Source organism: Myotis yumanensis, unplaced genomic scaffold, assembly GCF_028538775.1.
Source record: "Myotis yumanensis isolate MYYU_CA2020_CCGP unplaced genomic scaffold, mMyoYum1.0.hap1 SCAF_2, whole genome shotgun sequence".
Lineage (NCBI taxonomy): Eukaryota > Metazoa > Chordata > Mammalia > Chiroptera > Vespertilionidae > Myotis > Myotis yumanensis.
The window spans coordinates 64620086-64631486 of record NW_027223753.1 but is presented as its reverse complement, the minus strand read 5'-3'; positions in this window follow the sequence as shown (position 1 = coordinate 64631486).

Here is an 11401-nt window from a genome sequence, read left to right as displayed (position 1 = left end):
ACCGGAATCGAACCCGGGACCCTTGAGTCCACAGGCTGACGCTCTATCCACTGAGCCAAACCGGTTCGGCCACTTATCCTTTTTTTAAAAAATATATTTTTATTGATTTCAGAGAGGAATGGAGAGGGAGAGATAGAAGCATCAATGATGAAAGAAAATCACTGATTGGCTGTCTCCTGCTCGCCCCCCCACTGGGGATTGAGCCAGCAACCCGGGCATGTGCCCTGACCTTCTGGTTCATAGCTCAAGAGGCTCAAACACTGAGCCATGTCAGCTGGGCTCTTCACTTATTGACAGTTACAATGGCTCCCCTAGAATGTGGGTGTGAGAATATTGGCTATAGAGTGCATGCAGCTCTATAAAGAACAGACATAAGTGAACAATGTTGTTCAACTCCACCTGGGTTGAAACCTGAACAAGCTACTCAGGCCTTGCTTACCCTGGGCAGAGAGTCTGGGCATGGCATTCATTCCTGTCTATCTGCTTTTTGCTTCCTTGGTTCTGGAACCCAATCCCCAGGTCTGGCCACTTGACTGTATTCCACTTTCATCATCTGTCCCTTACAAGATTCCCAGTCACTGACCTATTCTCTGGGAGAGCCACATTCACTCCTGAAAGCCTGTTCCCACCACCTGTTTTGACCTACCCTCAGAACCCTTCTTTGCTGTCAGTAACCAGGCCTGTTGAAGATCTCTTCTTACTGCCTTCTCCTTTGGCCGGGCTGACCCTGCAGGAGAAAACTGACTTGATTAAGTGACTTAAGAGTTATTTCTGAACAGAGTATCCACTTCTGATAAAGTGTGACTTTGAGAACAGAAAGAACAACTATCCTCTCATTCAAAAAATATTCACGCCCTTAGATCTGAATGCTCATGTCCTCAGATTTTATGATATCGAAGAAATGAAATATGCCTGAAGTGAAAAAAATGGGAATAAAATGTTAAGCATTTATTCAATGTTGTAGAAACTATAGGAATTTGCTCTGTTCTTATCTGATTTCAAGAAAATAAGTTATTCAATTTCAGTAACTAAAGAATCTAAAGCACATCTTTGTTCATTGTCTGATGGCGCAGTTCAACCTGTTCCAAAAGGCCTCTCTGTCTGTTTCTTTTTAGAGTCTGCTGGTGGAGACCCACAACCAAAGTGAGTAAAATATGTATCTGGTGTCAGAGAAGTCAGGCGATTTCACATCCTGAGGAGTCCAAAAGGCTGTGGATTTTTACGTCTCAGGCTTTTGTTACAGTTCTTGCAGCAATCCCACTCAGAAGAGGAGAGGAAAGTCTACTGTGTAACCGGGCTACAAGATTTATGGCCACTATAGTTTTTGAAATAAATAAAAAATGGAAGTGAGACAAACTGTTAAGACTAAGAATCTGAAAGCTGAAGTTTGCCTAGGACTCAGAAGGCACGTTTCATACCTTCCTTACCGGTTTTCTTCATCCATGGTTTCATTTTATGCGGTTTCAGTTACCTGCAGTCAATCTCAGTCTGAAAATGTTAAGTGGCAATTTGCAAAAATAATAAATTAATACGTTTTAAATTGTGCTCCGTTCTGAGGAGCATGATGAAATCTCATGCTGTCCTGCGCCAGCCTGCCCAGGTGGTGAATCATCCCTTTGTCCAGCATAACCATGCTGTGTACACTACCTACCCTTCAGTCACTTAGGAGCCATCTTGGTTTCAGATTGATTGTCACAGTATCACTTTGCTTGTGTTCAAGTAATCTGTATTTTACTTAAGAATGGTCCCAAAATGGCAAGAGTAGTGATTCTGGCAATCCGGATATGCCAAAGAGAAGCCATAAAGCACTTCCTTTAAGTGAAAAAGTGAGCACAGTATAGTAAGCTATCTTGAGAGACCACATTCACATAATTTTTATTACAGTGCTAGAGGCCTGGTGCATGAAATTCATGCACGGGTAGGGTCCCTAGGCTTGGCTGGCTATCAGGGCCGATCTGTGGGGTGACCGGCAGGGCAATCAGGGGGGCCCTGCTGGCACCTGTGTTGGAGGTGACCAGCAGGGTGATCAGGAGAGTGGCGTTGGCCCACTCGCTGGCCGGCACCACCCCCGACTGCCGCCGCCGGTCGCCTCCCTCTGTGGTGCGACTGGTGGGGTGATGGGGGGACCCCCACTGGCACCCGCCTTGGCTGGCCTGGGGCCTGCGGACTGGGGGAAGCTCCTGCATTGAGTGTCTGCCCCCTGGTGGTCAGTGCACGTCATAGTGAATGGTTGTTCCACCAGTCATTCTGCCATTCAGTCCATTTGCATATTAGGCTTTTATTATATAGGATAGTGTTATACTTATTCTATTTTATTGTTATTGTTAATCTCTTACAATGTCTAATTTATAAGTGAAACTTTATCACAGATATGCATGGATAGGAAAAAAACAGTATACTTAGGGATCAGTACTGTTCACAGTTGGACTGCACCCTGTGGGTAGAGGGGAACTACTGTACTCATTTTCAAAGCAAAGGAGTGAAGTGCATGGTCCAGATGGGGTCCAGGAAGTGTTTTGTGACTCACCATAATGCCAAAGCATGGAGCTCTTACACTTCCTTTCTAGTTTCTTCAATTCTCCCCATGCAGCCTTTTACCTCCAGGCCTTTGCTACGAAGCCTCCTCCTCACCCTCACTGTGGCAATAACTCTGCAGATGACTTTGTACATAAAAAAAAACCCTCCAAAGTTTGCCAAAATAAATGGGAAACAAGAACTACTTTTAATGATAAGCCAATAAAGAAAATGTGGAATATTCCTCATTTGCCAAATGGGCATAAAACTGCCTCCTATAAAATCTCTTCTCTTACATCTGATTGTAACAGCATCATGTCGAGATAGGCTGTTATCATTATTCCTATCATCATGTTGCAGAGAAAAAAAGAAAAAGAAAGTACAAATGTAAGGGAACTTTTTAAAAGAGATGAAAAATAAGCAGGGAGACTCAGAGAACAATAAATGAAAGCAGAAGCACAGAATTCGACCTCTATTTTCCGAGTCTCCCCTCCTGTTTTCTTCCTGCTCTGATTCTGACCTCAATAAGTCTCTAAAGCTCAAGGGCTCTGCCAGAATTCCCCGCTGTCCCAACTCCACCCCAAAGGGCATCAGGTCTTTTGGTTTTCCTTCCTCTCCTCTGCTACTTCTGATACTCCATTTAACCACACCAGCCCTGTGCAAAGCAGAAAGCAACTGCAACCAGTTAAAAGATCTAGCAATTGGGGCACTAGGGCTCCCCCTTCTGTTCTTGGGGTGCAGGTACCTGGAGCTCTGAATTTCCAGAAAAAACTCCAGACAAAATTGACCTGCAGGAGCTTCCCTTCAAGAGTGCTATTTAGAGTAGTGTTTTTAAAGTATTTTTAAAATTGATTTTTAGAGAGAGGAAGGAAGGGAGGAAGGGAGTGAGGGAGGGAGAGAGAGAGAGAGAGAGAGAGAGAGAAACATTGATTTGTTGTTCCACTTATTTTTTAAAAAATATATTTTATTGATTTTTTACAGAGAGGAAGGGAGAGGGACAGAGAGCTAGAAACATCGATGAGAGAAACATCGATCAGCTGCCTCCTGCACACTCCCCACTGGGGATGTGCCCAAAACCCAGGTACACGCCCTTGACTGGAATAGAACCTGGGACCCTTCAGTCCGCAGGCCGATGCTCTATCCACTGAGCCAAACCGGTTAGGGCTGTTGTTCCACTTATTTATGCATTCATTGGTTGCTTCCAGAGATCAAACCTGCAACCTCAGTGCATGGGGACAACGCCCTAAGCAACTGAGCAACCAGGTCAGGGCTTATACTTGAGTCAAGTTTTAATGTACCTAAGAATCACCTGTTCAGATGCAGATTTTGACCCTGTAGGTTAAGGTGAGGCCAATATAGTGCAGGTTTTCCAAACTCCCAGGTGCTGCTCAGGCTGCTGGTCCTTGAGCCATACAGTTGGAGTAACTCTGTATCAGAAGGGCTCCCAGGGAACATCCAGGGATGTACTTGGTGATTACAGCCCTTTCACCAGAAAGTGGCAGTCTTTGTAGTCTTTAAATATATTTTTTTATCTGATGGGAAAGGCCTGTGTTTTCTTCAGGACTAAGGAAAAAAATATTCTATTACTTATGCATTATATGGTGACACCAGTGTTTATTCTTTGTAAAGAAACAACTACAGAGTTAAAAAAAAGACAATGCCCAACAACACAGACATATAGGTTTTAAATCTCAAAAGTCACAATCACTATTATTAAAGCTTCTGCCTCAAATTCAATCTTTTTTTCTTATTCATCATATGTGAGCCATGATAAGATTGTTTTAATAATCTCCAATTTGTAGCCTCAAGCAAGTAATTCCCAAAGATGTACATTATACAATTGGGGAATGCTTCCTTAACTTTTATTTCTCGCTCTTTTTTAATTAATTCATTCATTTATTCAAAAATTAAATTGTGTCCAATCTACCCAAAGAAAGCTGTTAAAAAGATAAAACTGTGTTTCTACTTGATGCCAGGCACTGTTTTAAGTGCTGGATGTAAGAGTAAATGAAATGGGCCAAGTCCTTGTTCTGGTGAAGTTTACATCCCAGAGAAGGGAGAGAGACAACAAACAAATCTAATGGAATATCTATTGAAAGTGTTATGGAGAATAAGAAATCGGGTAATGGGCAGGAGGAAATGAGAGAGTGGAAGTTGGGGGTTGCTATTTTGTATCAGGTGGTTGGGTAGGCCTCACAGATTAGATTATTGGAGTGAAGGAAGGAACCATGCATATATCTGAGAGAGAAATAATGCAGGAAGAGAGCAGGGCAAGTGGGAAGGCCCTGAAGCTGGAGGGTTTCTGGAGGGGAGTCAGCACAGGAGAGAGCCCCGAGAGTTGCCTTAGAGGAGTCCTGGGCCTGGAGGGAGCCATAGCATGGAGGTCCTGTCTAGTGCACAGTGGAGTGACACGGTAGATTTGATCTGACTTTTAGATTTCCAATTTTTTTGTGAGGAGGCCAAGGGTAGAAGCAGGGGCCAGTGAGGGGCTCATTGTTGGATTCAGGTGAGACAGTGGAGATGTTCAGAGCTCAGCGAACAGTTTTGATTATCTTCATTTAGCCTTTCTTCAGCTTCCTAGGAGTTTCTTTTCCCTCTGCACTAACTAATTTTTCTGTGGAGGTGAAACAAAACCCCTTAATAAGAGAAAAATCACTAAGTATTTATTTGACAGCCCAAAGGTGCCTGGTATAATGTTGACAACAGAGAGATAAAATGAGAAACAATGACAAGAAAATAATCTGAGGTTTGTAGTTATCTGTAGTCAAATTGATACCATTATAATTTTTTAAAATAATGTATTTTTATTGATTTCAGAGAGGAGAGAAGAGGGAGAGAGAGATAGAAACATCAATGATGAGAATCATTCACTGGCTGCCTCCTGCACAGCCCCTACTGGGGATTGAGCTTGCAACCTGGGCATGTGCCTTGACTGGGAATCGAACCGTGACCTCCTGGGTCATAGGTCAATGCTCAACCACTGAGCCACACTGAGCAATACCATGTAATTTAACCTAGTTATTAATAATTGGAAAGGAGCAAAGGGAAGGCCAAATATTATAGGCATTCATTTGTGCAGCTTTGCCAGGAAACTGTTCCAGGGGTGGGCAAACTTTTTGACTCGAGGGCCACAATGGGTTCTTAAACTGGACCAGAGGGCCGGAACAAAAGCATGGATGGAGTGTTTGTGTGAACTAATATAAATTCAAAGTAAACATCATTACATAAAAGGGTACGGTCTTTTTTTTTTTTTTTTTTTTTAGTTTTAGACACAAAGTATCTTATTTTAAGTAAAGTCTGGGTGAAATAGGAAAGGAACTTGTCTGTCAGTCACACCTGGGAACAGGTCCTTGGCCAGAGTAGGAGTGGCCACGGCAAGCACCGGAAGATTTAAGATATTTAATCTACTAAACAAAGGCATTTGCTCTGGCTTCCCTGCATTCACCCGCATGGCTCACAGCCATGTGGACCCCACACAATGGACTGACGGACTGCAACTAGCCTAATGCTGCATCGGACCCAGCTCCATCATGGACAGGAAACTTTGGACACTGGCTTCGCTTCTAGCATTGCTGAGTCCCCGGACTGGATTAAGGGACGTTGTATTTTGGAGACCCAGAGATGTAATTCCATGCTAATAGAAATCACCCATCCTCCTGTGTGAGTCTCAGAAAATTATTTTTCTCAAGATATCATCAGGACCCAACCACTAGCACCCAGTGGGGAAGGGTATCCCTCAGTTTCACCAATAACAAAATGATGTAAAAATATAGTCCAAACGTACAAGGCATGGTGCTCCCTAAATGGTAGCTATAGTTAATATTATCAATATGATTATCAGTTACTGTCAGCTGGGGGCCCCTTGCTCCTCAGAGGCCTACGTATAATTGGCTTTTACCCATGTTGGTTCCATGGTCTGTGGAAGACAAGTCCCCCTCCCAGATCCCTGCAACTTCCTGGACACCTGACATATTCAAACTCCTGTTTCCTAGATCCACATGTGCTGCTTCTGTGCTTCACACTGTTTCAAAGGTATTCTTTAGAGTTCTCCAAAGAAACAGGCACAAATTTTGTTTGTGAGAAATTTAGACTTCATTGAAGAGTTCATAGGGAAAGCTAAAGAGGTGTTTGTCACAGAAAAGTAAAACAAAACTTTTACATCACTGAAGGGATCAGCATTCTTTAAATAATTTTCTACAATTATGCAGCCCACCCTGGACTCCAAGTTACCTCAGTACCTTTCTATCTTGAGGGATCTTCATCTCCTTCTTTCTCTCTTTCCCTTCCTTTCAGGAGAAAAATCAACCAGCTAACCATCGTCAACAAAATCCATGCCTGGCCTCATGCAGAGCCAGGTCCCTGCTCCTCTCAATCCTGCGCTCCCCTCAGGCAGGGTGAAAGGATTAGATGGAGCCCCCCCCCCCCCCCCCCCCCCCCCGCCACAGCACCTCAAATGTTTCTAAAGTGTTCTCCCCAAGAGGGATATGGCCCATGAGAGTTTTTAAAGACCATTCTGGCTTAGGCACTCGTTTTCCTGGATGGCTTCAAAAGCCACTCCAGCTCATCTCTATTTCTTCTCCTCTAAATTCAAAGCCAGCTGGTCAAACCTCAGAGGGAAGGCAGGGGAGGTTGAGGGGAAGGACTTGTATGCATGCATATAAGCCTAACCAATGGACACAGACACTAGGGGGGTGAGGGCATGAGGGGGTGGGAGGCAATGGGGGGGGCGGTAAGAACACATATGTAATACCTTAATCAATAAAGAAAATAAATTTAAAACATGAAATCAAAGTATCTTATTTTAAAGAGGTAAATTTGAGAACCTCTTATCAGAATAACAACCTTTTCTTTTATGTGCACCATGCTCTTATAAGTTTCCCACGAATTTAGAAATTTGTGACACTTCTAATGAAAATAACCTTTCAAAGAAAAAAAATGACTCTTCTGTTCTTTTTTCTTGTGATGTCATTTCTATTCTTTAATGTTACTATTTTCCCTTTAACTAATTGGGCATAGCTTAGGTTTCAAGTTTTTCCCAAATCCCACAGCTCCTAGAATCCTACTTTGATCCCAGTTTTCTTGAATAATCTCCTATTGTGATTATTTCAAGAGGTTTGGCTGTGGCTTACTTGAAAATTCCAATGAAGGCCCTGCTTAAATTGAGACAGTCTTTGATCTCCTTTCTTTAGTCCTTACTACTCACCTATTCTTTTTTGTCTTCCATATGAATAAACTCCTCTGCTTTTTTCTATTCTCCTCCAAAAAGGCTAGGGAGCAGTTTAAAAAAATATATTATTAGAATGCATATTTTACTACACAGCTGTTTTCATTGAGAGCATTATGCTAAGCGAAATAAGCCAGCCAGAGAAAGGTAAGTATCACATGATCTCACTTATTTGTGGAATATAATGAACAACATAAACTGATGAACAAAAACAGATCCAGAGACACAGAAGCATCGAACAGACCGTCAAACTTTAGAGGGAAAGCATGAGAGGGTGGTGGTGGTGGTGGTGGTGGTGGTGGTGTGTGTTTGTGTGTGTGTGTGTGTGGGGGGGGCGGGATAAGAGATCAACCAAAGGACTTGTATGCATGCATATGAGCATAACCAAAGGACACAGACAGTAAGGGGGTGAGGGCCTGTGCTGGGGGGCGGGGGACGGGCTGGGAGAGGTCAATGGGGGGAAAAGGAGACATATATAATACTTTCAACAATAAAGAAGTAAAAATAAAAGTAATGGGATGTTTCTGAGTAATGATTCTTTAGGGTCACAAAGGTAGAAAAAAAAATCAATTTTGTAATATAATGCTAAAATTGGTTCCTAAAAGATAATTTTAAAAATAAAAAATATAATGAATGATACATTTTAGCCAAAATCAAATGTTCATATTATAAAAGTATTAAGAGTATTTAAAAAACCAATCATTATAAGCAACTGACAAATTTTTAAACAGAAACTTTTCTCCTTAGCTGGTTTGGCCCAGTGGATAGAGCGTTGGCCTGTGGGCCGACAGGTTCCAGGTTCGATTCCAGTCGAGGGCATGTGCCCAGGTTGGGGGCTCGCTCCCCAGTAGGGGGGCATGCAGGAGGCAGCCAATCCATGATTCTCTCTCATCATTGATGTTTCTATCTCTCTCTCCCTCTCCCTTCCTCTCTGAAATCAATAAAAATATTAAAAAATATATATATATAAAAAGAAATTTTCACCCTAGCTGGTTTGGTCAGTGGGTAGGACGTCGGCCTGCTTACTGAAGGTTTCAATTCCAGTTGGGGCACATGCCGGGGTTGCGGGCTTGATCCCCTGTGGGGGACATGCAGGAGGCAGCCGATTAATGATTCTCTTATTATTGATATTTCTATCTCTCTCTCCCTTTCCCTTCCTCTCTGAAATCAATAAAATATATTAAAAATAAAGAAAGAAAAAGAAAATTTTCAGGGAGCATTTTGTCTTTTTCAGCCAAGAATAAATAAATGAATTTTTTTGTGTGTCATGATTTATCCTAAATGCCTTTATATCACATACATGTTTTATCTTCACATGGATGAGCTATCACAGATTATAGCAATATGTCACACATTGTAGATGACTTATTATGCAGGGGATAAAGTCAAAATATTAAAATGTAAGAGTCTCAGAATATATTAACATTTTCTGCCACTTTTGCTTTGAATTATATAAATTTTTACTGGCATTCACCTTTAATCCTGTATAATAACAATCGTGTAGAAGCCGTAGTTAAATGGTTAAATGATTGAGCCTTGAAGTTAGATGGCCTGGATTGAAATCCCAGTTCTGCTTTTTACTGGCTGCATGCCCCTTAGGTAAGTTATTAAATATCTTTGAGCCTCAGCTTCTACATCTGTAAAATTGACTTCAAGTTTAAAGAGCACATAGTGATTGAAACAGCATCGAGGTCAGAGTAACAGTTTAACAAATATTAATCCCTGTTAATTATGGCCTTTCTCCTGTGTGTGTGGCCCCTGCTTGAGCACTGTTAGTTTCCTACCCCCATAGTCAGCCTTCCTCTTTCACGCTGGCAGAACCCATCTTATGACAGGGTTCAAACATGTCTGATGTGCATTTTCCCAAGCCTCCCTCCTACTGGGGTACCACTATGTGACCCTAACTCCAGCCAATAATCCAAGGGGTAGTTTGCTAGCAGTGGGCAGAAGGAGGAGAAGGAGGTGGTTCAGTTGGGATCCTTTATAGCAGGGGACTGTCTGCCCCTATCTCCCCCCTCTCCCCCCTCTCTCCCACTAAGGCCAGTGAAATCATTTGGTCTGGCCCTGACAAGGCAACCACAGGTGGGACTCCAAAATTCAATAAATCTAGGGGCTTCTTTAAAAATAGCAACATAGATTTATATCAAGTGAATTATATTAAGTGAATGATGTTATCAATATCCAAATAGCCCTTGGCAGAAAAAAGGTTCCCCACCCCTGCATTATGGAAAAGATAATGGGGGATTAACCCTATGAAAATTTAGGGTTCTGATACCTCAATGAATTTTCTTGGGTTTAATGGTCTGGGACATATTAGTTTGTCCTTTCAAATGAAAGCTATTTCACTGTTCATCCCCTTAGATTAGTGGTTCTCAACCTTGGCTGCACATTAGAATCACCTGGGAATCTTTTTAAAATCCTGATTTCTGGGCCTCATCCTCCCAAAATTCTGTTTCTTTGTTATGGGGTGGGGCCACAACATTAGTAACAAAGAAACAGGTGATTCTAATGTGCAGCCAAGGTTGAGAACCACTGCCTTAGTTCATGGCTTTGGCTAGGGTCACTCACACAGGTACATTCTATGGGAACATGGCTGGGTCTGGAGAACTAACAGCTCCCGTGTCTGGCACCTCAGGTGAGTGGCTTAAATAGCTGGGATCTGGTGGCATTTTGCTCTACAGGAAGATAATCAGATGATTTCTTATATGGTACCTGGATTCTAAAAGGAAAGCAGAACTTGCTAGGTCTCTTGATTGTGGTTTTTGGGTGGGCTGGAATGAATTATTGCTCATTTAAATAACAATAGAATAAGGGGTCTTAAGAAAAATTAATATCCAATCAGATTTCAGGAAAAGATTAGATTTAGAGGATGAGGAATCCCATATTTACTTTGACAATTCGGTTAAAATAATTAATTTTTGAATCTTATAGAATCTTTTTGAGATTTTGTGAATTCTTCCTCTAATACCATTTAAAAATAAGTAGTTTTCATAAGGTTAGCCTAACTTATACTTACAATTATTATTTTTTAACTTTATTGTTGAAAGTATTACTTATGTCCCCCTTTTTTCCCCATTGACCCCTTCTAGCCCACCCCTAGGCCTTTACCACACTATTGTCTGTGTCCAGGGGTTATGCATATATGTATATAAATTCTTAGGTTAATCTCTTCCCACCCCCACCCTCCCTCTGAGATGCAACAGTCTATTCCAGGCTTCTCTGTCTCTATACTCTATCAGTATCACATGATTTTATTCATATGTGGAATCTAATGAACAAAATAAACTAATGCACAAAATATATCCAGACATATAATTATTTTTCTAATTGTGACAAATTAGCAAGGTTAGCTAGAATCCTAGGTTAGTGGTGGAAAGGCCCCCGGAATTATATATTTTGCCCCAACTCCACTGTCTTTATTTTTATTTTATTTTTTGTGACAAATCTGGCCCAGAGAAGTTAGTCAACTTGTCGGAGGTCAAGATACATCAGTGAGAGAGTAGATACTTATATCTCCATTCCCTAGTGCTTTTACCAGGTGCATATATGAAAGTTGTGCTTATTATGAATGAACTTGTAATTCTCATGAACTTTTGGCTGGACAATCACACTGCTGTGGGAAAAAATGTGTTGCTGGAATAATCAATGGAAAATATTTTTTAG